Source organism: Aythya ferina, assembly GCF_964211825.1.
Source record: "Aythya ferina genome assembly, chromosome: 10".
NCBI lineage: Eukaryota > Metazoa > Chordata > Aves > Anseriformes > Anatidae > Aythya > Aythya ferina.
In genome coordinates this window covers 14,785,650-14,803,566 of record NC_140306.1, presented here as the reverse complement: position 1 = coordinate 14,803,566, position 17,917 = coordinate 14,785,650, and the positions used below count along the sequence as shown (strand labels likewise).

The 17,917-nt window shown below is 45.2% G+C and overlaps 1 long non-coding RNA gene across 1 annotated transcript in view; it reads left to right on the top strand.

Moving 5' to 3' along the window:
* LOC311442057 overlaps positions 1-17,917 on the top strand; it is a 253,673-nt gene that overhangs the window by 130,340 nt on the left and 105,416 nt on the right. Inside the window, exon 12 of the long non-coding RNA XR_014696436.1 lies at positions 8,776-9,005. This is a non-coding gene — a long non-coding RNA (uncharacterized lncRNA). The remainder of the gene's footprint in view (positions 1-8,775; positions 9,006-17,917) is intronic.

The window sequence follows — 17,917 nt, the reverse complement described above, 5'->3', positions numbered from 1 at the left end:
CCCACCCCTCTGCAGCAGGGACCAGGCCGTGGTGGGGGGCTCAGTGAGCTGGTGGGTTCTCTGCATGGGAGCACCTGCTGCAGAGGCAGCGCTTGTAGGAACCTGGGTGAACACAGATGAGCTGTGACACATATGAGGTATCATAGGAGGACTAAAAGCTGCCAGAGGTCAATCACTTTGCTGTGTTCCACTGTTGTTTGTCCCTATGCCTTGCTGACAAAGAGGAGACCCATCCTGTTCACCCAGTACTGCCTGGAATACCCCTAGCATCCTCCCAGAGTGCCCAGCACTGCTGAGACCACCCCAGTACTGACCAGGGGTTCCCAGTACCCTCCTAGAATAACCATGTATGTAGGTGGTGACAAAGCACTTGGCTGAACTGAGTTGGGGAAAAACCCTCTGGCACCCAGCTGAACTCAAGGAATTTGCCAATAAGCTCCCACCTGCCTTAGAGAGCAGATTAGGAGCATTTGCTGAAAACCCTGATTATGCCTTTTCACTGCCAAATATTCTGTAGCTGTCAGTTTTGCACAGGTTTGTCATCGCAGACTCACAGTCCGTGTGCTGATCCTGCTACAAATGAATAGATGTGAAGGACACGGTCACATTCCTGTGCCTCACGATGAGCATCCCCATGAGTCCAGTTTAGCTTTAGCAACTGAGATTGAATCCAGTGGATTAAGTGGAAGGAGGCACTGGAACTTCGAAGTCCCATATTTTTGCCTGATGGCTGAGGAAGCTGTGATCTGGGCTGGGGTGATTTTGCTTGGGCATCTCTGTGTAAGAGGAAACCACCACTGTGTTTGGGTTTAAAAAGCTCTTAACTTGTCCTGCTCGAGTCGCTCTCCTCAGATGAGCCAAGACACAGCCTCAGGAGCTGTGGTCCTGAGTCTGCTGTTCTCTGCTCCCTGAGAAAGAGGCTTTCAGCTTCAGTAAGGTCAAATAATGCAAAACCACACATGACAATGCAGGGACTGTCTTGTTTTTTCTTGGGTATGAACATTTCTTTCTGCTTTTTTTTTTTCTTTCCCTATCTTCATTCTTCTAACTCCAGTCTTCCAAAAATATATCAAATATCTCCTGGATGGCACATTTCTGAGCGTGATTCTTACCTTTCTTGTACAGGATTTTCTTCCAGGCTTTGTGAAGTACTCTTTGTTAGCATGAAATGCAGAAGAGCCAGATGGTTTGGATGGAGTCCAGTTACCTAAGAAACGTAGCGCCAGGACCCTATCAGAAGCTGTTTCCTCTAAAGATCACACTCGACCTGCCTTGTTCTAATAACCAGCTTAGAGTCAACATCCAGCTGTCAATACCTATTTTTCCCCCATAATTAATCTACAAGGTTCAGCCTGGAATCAATATAAATGACCTCATGGCTCTTTTATTTTTTTCCTTTCAAATAATGTTTCTCCACATGACTCTTCCTTCAGAGGGGTGTTGAATTGTGTAAGCTCTCTTTTTTCTTTTTTTTTTTTCTCCCCAGTAATTCTGTAGTGGAAATTGTGGTGGTTTTTCTCTCTCCCTGGTGTGAAGTGTCTGGGTTGTCTGTGCACCTGGGAAAGCTGGAGATGCTCTGATATTTTCCCAGTGGCCTCAGAGCTCCTGTAGCTCCTACAGTTGTTCTGCCTGTTGGGGACAGATGGGGATAAGGTGTGTGAAGCTGTGCACATATACTCTGGCATTCGCCCGAGCTGACTTGGTTGTGACATTTGTGCTTAGGTTCAAATGCTTTCCATTTTCTCTGTCTTCCAGGTTGAAGCATTCTGCGTTTTGAAATAGAATTTTTTATTTAAAAATGATCCCTTAAAATCAGATATAAAGCTGGAAACAAAGGAAAATTAGGACATCAGCCCCTATCACAGAGAAGGACAGCAGAGGGACAAGAAAACACGTGCTCGTGACCCCAGGTGACAGGCAGAAATGTATTGCAGAAAGGCAATGCCCATCAGCATCCCTCAGATGTGGAGGATGTGATTTAGCAACTGCTTAGCATCATGCTCTGAGTGGCTGTTGATTTTTTGGTGCTGAGATAAGAGCTGCCTTTTCTTTCTGAACAAGGCTCTGGTTGCGAGCTGCAAGGCTCAGTAAGAATCTGGCTCCCTTGTCTTCTGCAGTGTGGCCTGATGCCTGGCAGGGCTGGATCTCACAAGTCTCTGCCAATGCCTTACCTCTAAGACATCCTTCTGTCTTCAGAGCTCTTTTTTTTTTTTTTTTTGGTCCGTCTGCAATTGCTCTTGCATAATTGTTCCACTAAAGTAGCGTATCAAAATAATGGAGTGAAATTGGACGCTCCCTCAGCAGATGTAAAATTTATTGTCTGCTCGTGCCTTTGTGCTGAAGTTAGGATCTTGGGTTTTAAAAGTCCTCCTTCTCCTGGCTATGTGGGAGTTTCCCCTAAAGATGTGGAATGTTTACTGCATACCAAAGGCAAGACATTATGCAGACATGAGGCTCCTAACACCTACAATTTCTAAACTGCATGTGGCCTGTGTGGATTTCCTTGTGCTGAATTCACATGGAAACACAAACACATGTGGCATTTTTGTTGCTTTTCTAGGAAATCACTGAGCACAGCCCTGCAAAATAATACTTCCTACTGTTAGCTCCACTGTATGTGGGGGAAGGTGCTGCCTTTGTGTCCCGGGCTGCGGGAGCTGCATGCCAAGGCTCGTGAGTCACTCACCCTGAGCGTCTGGCTTTCCAGGAAGGCAAATCCCAATTTTAGAACCTATCAGAGACTGAAGAGCGTCGTGGGGAAATAATAAGGGAAAGGTCATCGAACGTTATCAGAACTGGAGGTTTCCAGTGGGGATAATGCCAGGAAATGTGTGATTAGAAATAGGAGAAGCTGTGTTGTGTCAAGACAGCTGGAATAAAGCCAGCAGGATATGAAATGGTTTCAGCCTGCTAAGGGTGAAGCAAGCTGGCAAGGCGTGAGTATAGGAGATTGGGGAAAAAACGTGAGAAATTAGTAGCTGATGTCTTGCTGTGTGTGTCTGATAGCACTGTACAGCTATCAGCTGCCTGGCCACCTTCTGGCAGATGTGAAGGAGAAGGCCATCTCTCTTGCCTCGGTGACTGCCAGCTGAATATTAACAGGCGTTGACGTCCCTCAGAGCTCCCTGCTCTGCAGCTGCAGTCCATGAGGGAGAGGAGCACAAGTGTGGGACGGGCACCACAGGTTGCTGATGGAGAGCTTCCCTCTGCACTGGTGCCACCAACCTGCTGCCTGTCCTCCTCCCCACTGACAGCCAGTATGGCTGGAAAAATACCACTTGGGGACAGCAGAAGTCACTTGGTGTATGTAGCAAGAACAAGAATGCTTCACCTCAGTGTCCTACCCTCATGCTGATGTATCCTCAGCTGTTTTGGTTGATTACTCGCATAATTCTTTCTTTGGATATATTGAGCAAAATGTGTGCTACCAGCAGCTGCAGGACTCCACCCCAGGGATGGCTCCATTTCAGCAGTGAAATCACACTGGAATGTGCTTCTCATCCAACCGTTAACCCCACTTAACCCCCCAAAAAAAAGTTGCTCTCTAAGTTTGTCTTGTGTGAGAACAACTTATTAGCCTAGTTTTCACTAACAGAGGGTCCTATGTGTTCTGTTTATGTCCCTGGTGATGCACTTCAGCTGTTAGAAGGAGAGCTAGAAGACTTAGCCATGTTATGTTCATACTGGTTTGGAGGAGAAGACAGCAAAGTGGAAGAGAGAGCCAATTTACTTAACAGAAAGTTCACTTCTGAAAAGCTAGTTGAAGATAAACACTTTTTAAGATTGACCTCTTGGTCATGCAAGTAGTCCAGTGTCTCTCGTGGCCTTTTCTGTGCTTTGCAAGTTTATCAGAGCTCTTCCATTTGGCCTCTTTTCTCTTGCTGTGCCCTAAGCCTCCTTCATTTAAATGTTCTATTTAGCTCAACTATTGTGCCTCATTTAGGTGGCCTCTGGTGTTGAATGCATAGGAACACCTTCTCACAAGAAACCTTAAAAAGTCTGGTGCCTACTCAAGTCTTACTACTCCAACACCGAGCAAGTGTCTGCAGAGTTGTCATCTCTGGTGGCATTGCAAGTGTCACCCAAAGTGACCTCAGTGTGTTAATGAGTCGTACTGCAAGGCTGTGGTAATATTTCTTATTGTGAAACATTTCTTATTGGAAATATTTCTTATTGTGGTGCTGGCTATATGTGAGGAATTCGCGTGTGGTTTGTGATAGCCCTAAAAAAACTCCTGGCAGGGAACTGCATCCCTCTAAGTCCTGCTGGAAAACAAATGCAACATCACCAGACATGTCTCAAGGCTTGGGCACAGCTGCATGTGATAACGCAGGGTATTTGGGCATAAGTATTCTGCCAGTGGTGAAGTGGTATGAGTTACCAGGTGTGCTTGCTCCACAGTTGTATTGCCAGGGCAGAATGAGTGCTCTCAAGAGGCCTGCTGGTTGTTTCAGTCCAGGTTATCACCTCTCTTGTGGTTCTGTTCTACACTTTGGTCTTCTTCTTTCTAAAAGGACTGAAAACTACATCACTGGTTCAGCACATTATTGATTTTAAACAGTAAATGAAGAGTCTTTCAGCAAGTGGCTCTTTTGCTGCAGCTGGTTTGACTTGAGCTGCCTTTTCTGTCACCTGCAGTGGTGACAAAGCAGTGGTGCTGCTGACAGCTCTGGGACGTATCAGGACAACTTAAGTCCTTTCTAGTGAATGACTTCAGAAATTATCACTGTTTCTGAAAGGAGGTTGTGGTGAGTTGAGGGTCAGCCTCTTCTCCCAGGTAGGTAGTGACAGGACAAGAGGGAATGGCCTCAAGTTGCACCAGGGGAAGTTCGTGTTGGAAATTAGGAGATACTTCTTCTCAGAATGGTCAGGCATTGGAACGGGTTGCCCAGGAAGGTGGTGGAGTTGCCATCCCTGGGGGTGTTCAAGGGAAGGTTGGATGTGGTGCTTGGGAACATGGTTTGGTGGGTGATAGTGGTGGTAGGGTGATGGTTGGACCAGATGATCTTTGAGGTTTTTTCCAACCTTAATAATTCTGTGATTCTTTTGCTCGTTGTATTTGTTGTTTTCTTTTCCTGAAAGCATTTTTCTGGAAACTTTTATTAGCTGTTAGTCAAGTTGCTGCAGCTTTCTTTCAGTGTTTGTTTGATTTGGGAAAGGACTTGAGACAAATCCAAGGAACGCCAAGCTTCTTGATATGTCCAAAAGCAGTTGATAGTCTCCAAAAAGCCATAAGGAATGTTGGTGACGTGCTAAATTTTCAGTTTTCTCAAAAGGAAGAAAATCAGGAAGATCCTAATGAAATAGTAAGTAATGATGGTTCTGCCTGACAAACATTTGCACCATGAGGCTGTTATTTGGTCTGTAATTACATCCTCAACACACCACAAATTCCCCTGCAGGCAGAGCAGGACCCTAGTAAGTTGTCAAGCAGCAGAAAGACTCCAGCCAATTCCATAACTTCACTTGGTGATAGTGGAAATCCTGGCTCTCAGAATTGGGGTTTCTGAGGATTTCTGGAAAGGAATATTGAATACCTGGGTTTCAGGGACCCATGGCTTGATCTGCTAGCAAAGATGAAACAGCAGTAGCTGCTGGGGAGTTTAGCTGATACAAGCATCCTTGAAGGTTTATTGCACGTGGGATGTGGCTCATACGTGGATGGAGGTAAATGCTGTGTAATCAGGAGTCGTGGCTGGAGCCTGCAAGTCAGTAACAGCCTGCACCATGTTGTGCTGACCCAGCTACCTCAGCAAGCCTGGGCTGCATCCGTGCTCTCACCGTGCACCCAGCTGCTGCAGATGGAGACAGCCATGGTGCCACTGCCTTGGTACCAGCTGCAGTGGAGCCTGCTCAAAGTCCGGGGTGGCAGTGTGGGTGTTGGAGTGTCAGGTGAGCATCTCTGCTGCCTCTCTGAGCTGTTCAGCTAAAGGCATTCCCAGGAACATCAGCTGCCATCGATGTGTGCTTCAGGAAGAGAGACTTGGTAGCAGCAGACTGAGGCAAAGGAGCAGCAAATCCTGGCTTGCAGCATGGCCCAGCCCCAGGCAGTGCAGCACCATAAGGCTGCCTCTGAAGCTGTTTACCAAATGTGTAAAGTGTAATTTAAAATCCTTCTGATGAAGGCTTATGTTTCCAGGTGTACAATATGAAGTGTGAATTACATCATCAGGTACCGTTGTCTCTCATACACATTTCTTGGGGCACACTGGCTTAGGTTTCTGAGAAACGCCTTGCTTTGTGCAGCATGGGAGGATATGAAGGAAGCAGTGAAAAATCCTGAAACAGGGGCTTGAACTGGTGGCGTCAGTTTTTCCACTGAGCTGCTAACTTTTGTTAGCAGACTAGACTGATGGGTCCTAAACAGGGTAAATAGTCTGACCAAAATGCTGTGGGAATCGGACACTTCAACACCAGAAAGTCAACATTTATTAAAACACGCCATCTGATTAGGTGACAGCTACAAGTTATTCCCAGGGAAATCCATTTAATTAGTTGGAAGGAGTCAGGACGTTTGATCTTCCAAAAGAGAGACTTCTGAGGGCTGGTAAATATGAATTCAGGAGAGAAATTTTGCGAGGTATTTGCAACGCCACCTTCTCATTCAAACAGGTAAAAATCATCACAGCCTTCAACTCTCTTGCTTCTCCTTGAACATGATGAATGCTCATTCCAGCAAGTGCTTCAGGTTCATGTTTCATCTGCAATCAGCCCATTTTTTTCCTATGCAACTTCTTTTGTTGCCAGCAAACTCAGGCAACCTGAAATCAGGTCAAGTGTTATCATAGCCCAATGGAGAAGCTGCACATCAGATGTTGTCCATAGTAAGCTGGTAAAACCAGGATTGTGATCTCTGTGCTGTGTGGCTTCAGGAAAGGAGGGTTCCCTCTTCCACTAATGGTGCTGTCGGTTTTAGAGATTCATTATCCCAGCTGCAGCTGTTGTTTGGTTCCTTGTGGATGCAGTGCATTTGACACTTTCCAAGTTCTCCTCTTTTCTGTTCACGATGATTCTCTGTGCGTATTGCCAGAGCAGCCAGCCCTAGTTCTTTATTGCAGACAGTGTTCTGCATTTTGTGAAAGCTGGGGGTTGATCCACAGGAGGATACTTCCAGCTCAAAGGATGTATGCAATTTCCACATTCACATAAATGTACAAATGTGTCACAAGAATTGTTTTCAAGAAGCCTGGGGCAAGGATTGTACTTGGAAAGGTTCTGCCATTTGTAAACGACTGTCTTTTGGCCATTTCTCCTGCCTTCCTGCAGTGCCTTAATGAGCACGGTACAGAAATGTCTGCTCCTTTACCTTGCATAATTGGAATTTGTATCCAAATTTAGTGTTTCTTTTGTTAATTCAACCTTTGAAGAGGGTAAACTCTCCCACTACCTGCTTTGTGGGCACAGGATAATGGACTTTATTGTGACTGGGTCATAACAAAAACAAAACAAAAACCATCACTGTGGTATATCTACAACATTTGTTATATGCAGAGGCTGTGGCATGAGTGGGCAGAGGTTTGAGACAATTTTGAGGTAGATAGTGCCTTCCCGGTCTGCCTGTCACCAAGTGATGTGAAATGTCCCTGCTTTCCTCTTCCTTACAAAACACCAGCCCTTCACCCACCCCCTCCTGATGTTAAATATTCCTCCTTTGGTTGGAAAGTATCTCTGTAAGGGTTTCTAGGAGGAAGGAGTGGAACAGCTAATAACAGCATTAAACCTGACCTTCTGTGTATGCTTTCCCTGAAGTGGTGCATAAATTAACATTCTGGCAATAATACTGAGCCTGTTTAATTTTCTGTTTGACTAGAAACATTGAGAAAATGTCATGGTATTTGATTTCATCTTTGTCTATTTTTGCTCCTGCTGAATGAAGCTTATTGGGCTCTTGAGACCCAAGCGCATGCAGCGTGGCTGGGAGCAGGCTGGGTATAAAGGGGCACTGTCCCTCAGGCATGCGCTCCGCAGCCACGCAGGAAGTATTTGGTTTGATATTTGAAGGCTGGCTGAGGTTCCCTAATGGCTGTTAATCCACTGGTTTGACTTCGTCCTGAGCCAGACCCTGTGCAACCTCAGAAGTCTCGGGGTTTCTGTTTGCTTTGCATAAGCATTCAAAAATGTGTAGGAATGGGAGCCTGTGCACCAGGCTGAGGGTGCAGGAGCAGGACGGGTTGAGGGAGGGGCTACAACAGCTAGGTATTTCTTCCTTCAGAAATAAAAAGTAACGTGTCCTTTCCAACATTGGAAGGGGCAAGCCACCTTGAAGGAAGAGGAGCCCAGCCCAAAGGGATTCTAGTGTAAGAGGCAGCAGAGATGTTGAGACAAATGTGAGAGTTGGCTGAGAAGCTCCACTGCTGTCAGCATCGTTCTGGTGCAGCACAGAACGAGCTGCGGGCCTGAGAGCAGTCTGTGTGTGTCCCAGGGAGTGGGAGCACCCATCCTTGTAAAACAAGAGAATGGCGATGTCTCCAAGAAGATGTGTTGGTAACTGGGCCTCCTTTTGACGTTTTATTAACACATCTTCATCATACTGTTTCCTTCCTGAAGAGGAAGAAAAAAGAATGAAATGTGTCCCTTTCGGTGTCGCTACCTACACATACGTGCTACTCAGCAGCCACTGCTCATCAGCATTTGTGTTTGGAGCCCCTGGCTGACGATGACCATCCAGGCTGCACAGAGCACACAGGGGAAGATAGTCACACTGCAAGGGGCTTACACTTTAACCAAGATGACCAGCAAAATGTGATCTTTCTTTTTTCATTTTCTCTTCAACAGGAGCACTAATTGTGCAGCTGGCTGAGAGCATGTAGGAATGGCAGCACTAGCAGTGGAAGGGAAACCCAGATCTCCCAAGTACCAGACCAGCAGCTCCTTCAAGGTGCACCCTTCTGCACAGTATTTGCTCTGGTTGCTCTGTGATGCTCAGCTCTTCTGTCCCTGAAGTAGAGCCCGTGCTGGGGCCAATGCTGGTTGCAGCTGATGGAGAAAGCCACAGTGTTCTGGAGGTGAGCAGGTTTTTCTTTTCAATGATTCTTTCTGGGTAACTTTGGAAATTTGGGAGTTTTGGTCTGCAAAATTGAATTTCAGCTTTCAAAGATTGTTTGAAGTTACCTGTTTTACAAATTAACTGTGAAACTGCTTTTGCAATTAGGCACCAGGTATCTCTGTAAAGAATCACCTGCTACTACAAATAACGTCCAGAAAATGAGTGAAATTCTGGCATTTTCTATATCTCTTTGTGCAAAGTCAGTGGCAGAATTAGGCTGTCAGTTGAGACACGTCAACCTAGGAAAAGAACGTGACTGCAACTTGATAATTTTATTTCTGATGGGGTTTCTTTTTTGTCTGAATTGAGCTTTGCTGGAATTTGCACTGTTGCTGTCCCTGGTGCAGCAGAACTGGTAGCAAGTGACCTCTGGATACAGACAGGTCTCTTTGTTGGGTGTAACAGCAGGGAAGGTTTCAACCAGCTCGTGCAGCCAAGGGTGCTCTTTTCCCAGGGATGCTGCTAACCACCCTGGCACTGCTTGTCTTGCTTTCTCCATTTCGTGTGGTATTGGTTTAAAAAAATGAAACAAATTTTTTTTTCCACTGCTGGCTCAGAGTACTTTTGCTCATGGCAATTTTCATATTGTTGGAATAGTTAGTCACCCACCACATAAATATCTGTATGTTTGAGTCAAGATTGGAGCCTATAGTAAGGAAAAAAGAGAAACCAGACCGCAATCAACACTGATCTTTGTGTTATTGGTGGAAACGGTCTTTATACGACATGGTATCGGGTAATTCTAAGCAGCTTTTGTTCTATAGGGGTGTCTCTGCCCCACATTAATGCCCCCCTTGCCACAAAAAATCAATGTCTTATAGTGAAAAACAGATGGGGATGCAGACGTATTTTTGAGCGTGACGTAAAAACCCACAAGCATGAAGTAAAGTTTTCCCCTCCAGCGCACGCTACCAGCAGCTCCTGTAACCAGGAGCTCCAGAAGGTTGGCTCTGTTCTGTGTGCTGAGAAGCAGATGGCTCAGCTTCGTGGGTTGCATGCACCAGGAGTGATAGTGTCATAGTCCCTCTGTGAGGCTTGGTCACTTACAATGCTTAGTCCCTTGAGGTAGACTTTCAGTAGTGTTACTAAGAATATATTTCTGGAATTTGTTGTGAAAATGCTAAACAAGCTCTTAGGTGTTGAACAAACCAAGGGCTCTGAAGCTGCAAAACCCCAGGGCTTGGTTTTGCCATGGCCAAGCCCGAGCTGATGTGCTTCTGCTAGCCCTCCCTGCAAGGTGAGGGGACGTATCTGGGCCACATACAGTGTACAACAGGTGTGTATGGTGAATTGTGAGGGTCTGGCAAGGTATCAAGGGGTGAGAACCCCCGTGTTTGGCAGTGCAATGTTAAAGGCTTTCTATGGTTGGTAGGGGTTCAGTACCAGCGTAAAATGATGATCATTATGTCAAGTACTCAGCTTTGTGACGAGGAACCAAGGCTCCCTCACCAGCCCCAGAACAAGCTCGCCAATGCTCTCCATCACCTGCAGGTGAAGCAGGTGGCAGGGTAGTTGCAGGAGGATACACTGGTGGGAATTACAGACCTGGGACACTGCCCCGAGTTGGGTTGACTACCACTGTCAGTGGCGTGACTGATGACCTGCTATCCTGGTTTGGATAGTGCCTGGCATTGTGGAGACGTGAGCTGTATCCGGTCCTCGTACAGCAATGCACATAAATAACAGCGATCCAGTGGTGAGTTCCTGCGCCGGTGCTCCAGGGCCCCCTTATCATGCAGATCAGTGGAATCTCACAGGTGACAGTTCGTAAATCCTGAGTTATTTACTGTGCACCACCTGTCTCAAGCAGTAAATCTTACTTTCATTTACCCAAAGTTAACTTCTTTTAAGAGGGAGTAGTGTTGCCCGTGAGCCTTTTGGAAGATGTATTGATTACAAGTTCACAAAACTCAAGGCTAATGGACAGTTTGGGTGGGTTCCAGGACGTCAGGAAATCAGTTGTGCCCCTTCTGGCTGATCTTGAAAGTGTCAGGGCTCAGTAACACTATCCAGAGGCTAGCAGAAAAGTGAAGCAAGAAGAAAACACTCTCCTGCTGTACGTTACTTGTCTCTGATCTGGGCTACGTGATCAGTCTGGAGCGGTGCTGTGCTGGAAGTTGGAGGGGTAATTACACAGGGCGGGACACCTCCCAGTGGGGTGTGATGAATTAGGAAAGCAAGTCAGGCAAACCCATCTAATATTTTGATGCCACACATCAGGAAGGGGGGGAAAGACTTCAGGCTCAAGGATACGAAGTATTTTTTGCAAGCGTGATGTACCTGTAGAAAAACATTTTTGTTGACTACCAGATTGCTTTACTCCCCTTAAAACTAAGGGCAGCATTCACGTGGACTGCATTAGTAAGGGAGAAAGGTTTCCACAAGCAAATATTTTTATCTGGAAACCAGATCTACCAGGAGATGTGAAAATGTAAGGACCCAATTCTTAGATCTCTTGCACCAATAAACTTCTGTGAAAGAAAAACAAGGCTGCTGCCTATACTTGTGCTGCTTACAGATTGCAGGCAAGTGCTTTCTTTAAACTCTGTTTTCTGAAATAATACTTTGCAAGATCTGTTTCATTCAGAAGGGGAAATGAAATTTGTTGCAGGCACAGCCACTTTGCTTTATGGAGCTAAATGGATTGAATGTAGTTATCTGCCTGATGTACTCCCTGGGCATAATGGAGTCTTCTGACCACGTCAAAAGGGGAAGAAAGGCAAGCCACTTGCATTTTGTGCCTCTGTGGATAAAGTGGAACATGACGAACCCATTTCATTTGCAACATGAAAGCAGACTTGAAGCATATTGGTTGGTGTGTCTTGTTTGCTTTTTTATTTTTTTTTCTGGAACAGTGGCATAGGTATTTTTTCTGTGCTTGGCAGATGCGTGTCACAGACAAGCAATCCCACCAGATAACGTTGTCACTAGCACTTAATGTCAAACAAGGCTCTTGTAAGTCATCCTTGCAGCTTTGCACGGCGACTAATGAAATGCTGAGTGAACTGATAAGTGTCCCTTTCACAGCCAGCCTGACAAAACGTGGAAAAAGCTACATTTGAGCAGAAGCCTGGCTTTTGTACCCTTCCATCACTCCAGGAACTGGGATGGGATTTGTTCTCTTAATTCTGGCTGGAAACAATGGGCACGTGATGGGTTGAAGGTGGACTTACTCGTTTATTTGGTATTTCAGCACGGCCTCATTCAGAATATGAAATTGTAAGTCTCTTTCCTTTTATTCCCAGAAACGATTTAAGTTTGAACTTATTTTTGCTTCATATTTGTGGGGCTTTGGGATAACAGACCCCAAGAACACTTTGTTCCATGAGATCTAGTGATCTCATCTCTCTGTATCCCTGCTCCCTTTCCCATTCTTTGCATACCATGTCTACACAGGCTTCAGGTGTTTCAAACCTTCAGTTGTTTGCTGATCAAGTCTTCATAGTCTTATTTTCCATAATCATTTTAGTAGTTGCTTTGAAACCTCTGTTGCAAGCTTAACCAGATGTGAATTACAAGCCAGAAGCTCTTGAATAGAGCCTGTATCTAGAAAGAGGCAATTTTCTATACACCACAAACAGCAAAATAGACTTGCGTCAGTGGAGTTTCTTGTAATACAAGTACTAATGGTCCCTGTACAGATCTAAATGGATCAGACTGAATTAGGTAGTGATAAAGATCTTAACAGAGATATCAAGGGTACAGTAAGCACAAAATATAAATGATCTCCCCCAACCCTACCTGGAAACCCTACCAGCTGGGGCTGTTGTACCATGCCTCGTCATGGAATTTCTTGTGTGGAGACGCATCTCAGAAGAAGAACCCGATCAAGTGTCACTATTTGGATTTACACAGCCTCAATCCTGCATGGGGCTTTTACTCCTTCACGTGTGGTTCTTTAGTAATTGCTGCGAATGAGCTCAGCTCCAAGTCATTTAGGATCTTGTCAGAGTGTTTGTGCCTAAATGGCCTGGGTGAGGCAGGTGGATGTTTTTTCCTGGAGATGGTGAAATGAAGCTCTCCCAGTGCTGTGTGTGCCAGGGCTGTGCCCTCAGGCCAAAAACTCAGTCGAGAGCCACCATGATACAGGCACTGATCAGGCAAATAGTACAGTGGTGATTTTTCCAGAGGTGATTATAGTAAGGAAACAGAAGACAAAGAGGGAAGTGTCATTTCAACATTATAGATGGTGTTGGGAGGAGAATACCCATTTTAGTGGAAATAATCCATTTACTAACAGCATGGGTTACGCCAGTAGAAAAGGGATTGTCCTGCTTTCACTTGGCTTCTTTCCAGTGTGAGTAAAGGTGTATTGCAGACACAGCCTGTATGCAGTGCAGCTGGCGAGGATGAGATAAACTTCTGTTAGAGGAGCAAACTCTTTCATCTGGAGAGAAGACCTGAAATGCCTTTTCCAACTCACTTAAGAAAGTGAGGGCTGAAGCGTCCTTCCCTGCTGGCTGAAAAATTTCATTGGGCTTAGCTTTCACACAAAAGTAAATTAAAGCTAAAGAAAACACAACAGGGAAAAATCCCATCATCTCACAGCACGGCTCACCTGCAGAGAAGTCTTTTTTTTTTTTTTTTTGACAATTCTCTTGTTTTGTTTTTAATTTCCTAATTAGAAATAATGATGTCTTTCCTGGGTCAAGAAGACCTCCTTGCAGTGAAATATTAGACCACTTTTGACAGTAACTAAAAATAGGCAGACATGCACACATGTGTATGTGCACACACTAGCGAGAATAAACATGCAATGCTCTTTGCTTAATTATGAACATACTTTCTTCGGAAGAAAAACGCCTTTGCCTATAGTTAGTTGTTTTTCAAGTAAATAGTGAGAGGGAGTTTTCTGAAGAACAGATGGACTGGAATGAGGAATAGAAATATTTTCAGTCAAAGAGGGGCTGGATGATGTAATAAGCCACAGGAACAAAGTTCAGTTATTTTGTGCTCTCGTCCAGACCTCAGAGCTGAAAATGCCTCTGTTGTTAATTTCAGATTCATCTGCTTTTGAAGGCTGGCTCTGTCTTTAAATGCTATTATAATACATACAGAGTTAAACTGAGCAAATAGTGATTGAGCAATGATGGAAGAATATATTTGTCAGCGCTGGAAGCGCGTGGGTGGTGTTTGCACTGCAGACGATAGGCCAGATATGTGTTTGATCGTGCTGGAGGCAAAAGGATGTACCTTGAGTAACCTTAATGAAGGTCCTCAAGAACCTGCATCTGCCTGGCTGAAGTGAAGCTGGCTTTTGAGATCTGGCCTTTGAGGGCTCAGTAGCTGCTCACAAATGTTTCTGGAGGCATGGCTAGCTCTTGTGCTGGTGACTGACCTCCTCCCTGCTCTGCTTACCCCATGGGGCTCTGCTGTGAGGGCTTGGAGGTGTTCACCCGTCCCACAGGGAGAGAGGAGCTTGTGTGAGGCTGAGGAAGAAAGGGGATGAAAGAGTGATGGGAACCCTGCTCAAGAGCTGGTGCAATTTAGTACATGACTGTGGGGTGAGAGTTAAGATGATGGCAGCTGGAGCTGTTTGGTGAGCATTTTGCAGTCAGGCTGGATGAGACTGTAGCTTCTGAGGGAGCCCGAGCAGACTTTATCTGCCTCAGCTCAGAGCCACAGGGCTGTGACATTGTTCTGTGGCACTGCTGTCCCAGAGCATGGCAGGGATGCCACAGCTGGAAGGTGCTGTAGGAGCTGCAGCAACTCTTGCAGAGGGCCCAGGCGCTAATATTTTGCTAAGCACTGATACATGCAGAGAAAGGTGGGGGAAGCATGTGTGGCAATAACCTGGCGGCTCTGACAAAGCTGGTGGAGAAACAGGATGAGAAATGCCATGAAGGATAGTGAAAACTGACCTTTTCAAAGGATTTGAGCTGATCTTTCCCAGTCTGTCTTCCTGAAGATGAGGTGTGAGAGAGGAATTAGGGCAGGGGTGCTTGAAGTGCAGGGTTTGGGGTGGCTGCGCTCTCTCTGCCTTTGCAAAGCTACTCCTTGGGACTCACTTAACTTGCATTTCAGTCAGAATGAAATCCGTGCTCATTTGTTTCAGTATTGATCAAACTGGGTCCCAGTCACTTGCACAGTGGTGAGTGCTAGTCCTGGTTCCCTTCTGGTTAACTTCTTTCAGAGACAGAAGTATTGCCTGTGAATCCAGCAGAACTATTTATTCATTAAGAGGAGCCTAATGGATGGCTTGTACAGCCTCCAAAAGCACAGCTCTCCCTATCTGACCAGCCTGAAACATCTCAGTGCTTGAGAACAAAATTCAGAGTTGGGTATGGCTGAGAGCCACGCAGAGAACCTACAGACCTGGGGTTGTGTTTTTTTCCCATCTTTTTTTACTTTGTAGGTGTCTTGGAGAGACTTGATCCCTAAGAAGGAAGGCTTTGGGAATTCAAATCCAAATGCCATTGTTGCAAGTTCACGGCCTTACCTTCTAAATTTCAAGGGGTGAGGTCTAGAAAGCTTCTGAAAGGGTTGTGGTGCCTCCCAGGCACCATAGGGCCTGGGCTTTACTTGCATTTATTTAAATTAATGTGTTCTAAAGTGTGAAGTGACTGTAGTAGCTGAAAAAATCAGAATGTTGGGTAGTTTGAGACACAGCTGAAGTAAGTTTTTGATTGGTACAGGCTGTTTTTTCAGCATTGGTTACAAAAAAAAAAAAAGTCAAGTCCACTAAAGATTCTCCTGAAAATACACTGGGGGTGGTGCCATGAGTGCCAAGACAGCTTGAGAATTCACTTGGTTAAAGGACAGGGAATCTCTCCTGTGTCTGCTCTGTGTTGTAACCATCAGTCTGTGAGATAGTGCTGCCTGGTGGGGGTGTCTTTCGTCTTGGAGATCATAATCAGGCACTACTAGTGGTCATTTATCCTTATGCTGTTCTGTTAGAAAAATGCCAAATGGTTACAAGGTGCTCCCAAAGGAGAATACAGCCATGATGGTTGTGTGAGATTGCAGTAGGCCAATGTACTCAAGTGGACAAATCTTTATTATTTTAAGAGCCCCTTGGTAAGTAAAGACATGTCTGCCAGTCCATCCTTTGGCTACAGACCGAGAAGACTCACGTGCTAAGCACAAATTCCATGGAAGGAGACAGCACTGGCAGAAGCACTCCTAAACAGAAAATATGTGCAGGAGGAAGGGCAGGTATGTGGTATGGAGTTTTGAATACTTGCCAAGGAGCTGGTCTATGTATTTTATCTCTCTGAGGAATCCCAGAGTCTGTGTGGTACGGTGAGGGTCCTCTGAGATGGAGCGTTTCTGGCTATAAGTAATGTTCCTGTTTACTCCCACTGACGCTTTATGTAACAGTTCTGCTCTACTCCTGACTGCTTGTCAGATCAAAAATAGCTTTCCTTCTGATGGATGTCTTCATGCCGGAGGGGAACCGTGGAGATTTTCTTATGTTATAATACCTGTTCTTGCTGTTGGTCATATCAGTGCTGTTTTCTGAAGGAGCGTGGAGGCTTGAAAATGGATGCTGAAGGTCCAGGTGCTGAGTACCCATATTTTTTTATTTTTCCTGGATGTTTCCTTACTAGAAATAAGGATTTATAAGAAAAAGGTTCTTTCTGGGGGAAAGAGACTGAGATCAGTCACATTTGAGGAGTTTTCCCAATAAAACACACAAATCCTAATACCATGTTCTCAGCTTTACATTGGGTTTCTGACTTTGCCACGTAGTATTTTCATTTACATTGTGGAAGGCAAGGCTGTTTGTGCTAGGAAAATGATGAGAAGGCAAACATCCAAGCATGTCCATGGTACTCAAAACCGATGATTACATTTCAGCCGCCTACGACCTGATCCCAAATCAACTGCTCATATGGCAGCACCAACTGGAGGGATGTTTAAATTGCCTTGAAACGTGTAAAATAAATAAATAATAATTCAAAAACAAAAACAAAATTTCAATCCCTATGTGCAGATAAATGCTGTTTCTTTCTCCCCTTCTGTGAGAAGTGGAAGGGATAGCACTGATGGTGAAGTACCATGGTTCAGTGCTCCAGGGGCCCCATCACGGTGTGTGGCAGGATGTGAAAATTGCAGCAGCATCTTAAAGCAATTCAAGGTGTCAACAACCAAGTTCCTGTCAGGAAAGCTGCTTTGAGGATGCACCAAGCTAATCTTCCAGGACTCGCTGAGGTCATGGCTCAGCTCATGTTCAATGAACAGCAAAGCTTGTGGTGATGAGTTGGGCTCCGATTCTTTCCAAATCTTCTACCTCACTTGGAGATTTACCAGGACAAACATTCCCACTGAATCGTTTTGAGCCATCTTCCTTCTCTGTTAAAGAGAGGAAAAGAGGCAGCAGCTAAAACTTGATCTTGTTTAGAAGAGCTCTAATTATTTATGTCCTTTTTATGGACTGCTGCTTCTAGCAGCTTTCTCTCTCTTGAGGTTGTGGATCACACTGACTGTTGCTGCTGTGTGTTCAGCTGGGCAAATATTGTTTGCCATGTTCCATGAATGTCCTTCCTTGATCAAAAAAGTAGAGTTTCTTTCAGTTGTGTTTATTTCTCTCTTTGTCTGCTTTCTTTCCATCTCCACCCATCCACCATACCACCACCGGTAAGACCTGCTGCATGCTTTTTCTTGACACTAACGCAACCAGAAAATACAGTTGCTTTTAATTTTGTGTTAGTTTTTGGACTAGACCTCCAAAAATCATGCTTTCACCTCTCTTCCTCATATCTGCTCAGTAAGCTGTTTTGAGATATTTCAAGGAAATGTCATTTTCATGTATTCCAAAACTCCAAGGCCTTGGCTACGCAGGGAATGCCTGCCCAGAATAAGACAACAGAGGCTGTTACGCTCACTAAATGCTTCCTCATCTGGACACAGCCCTGCTTTGTACTCTTG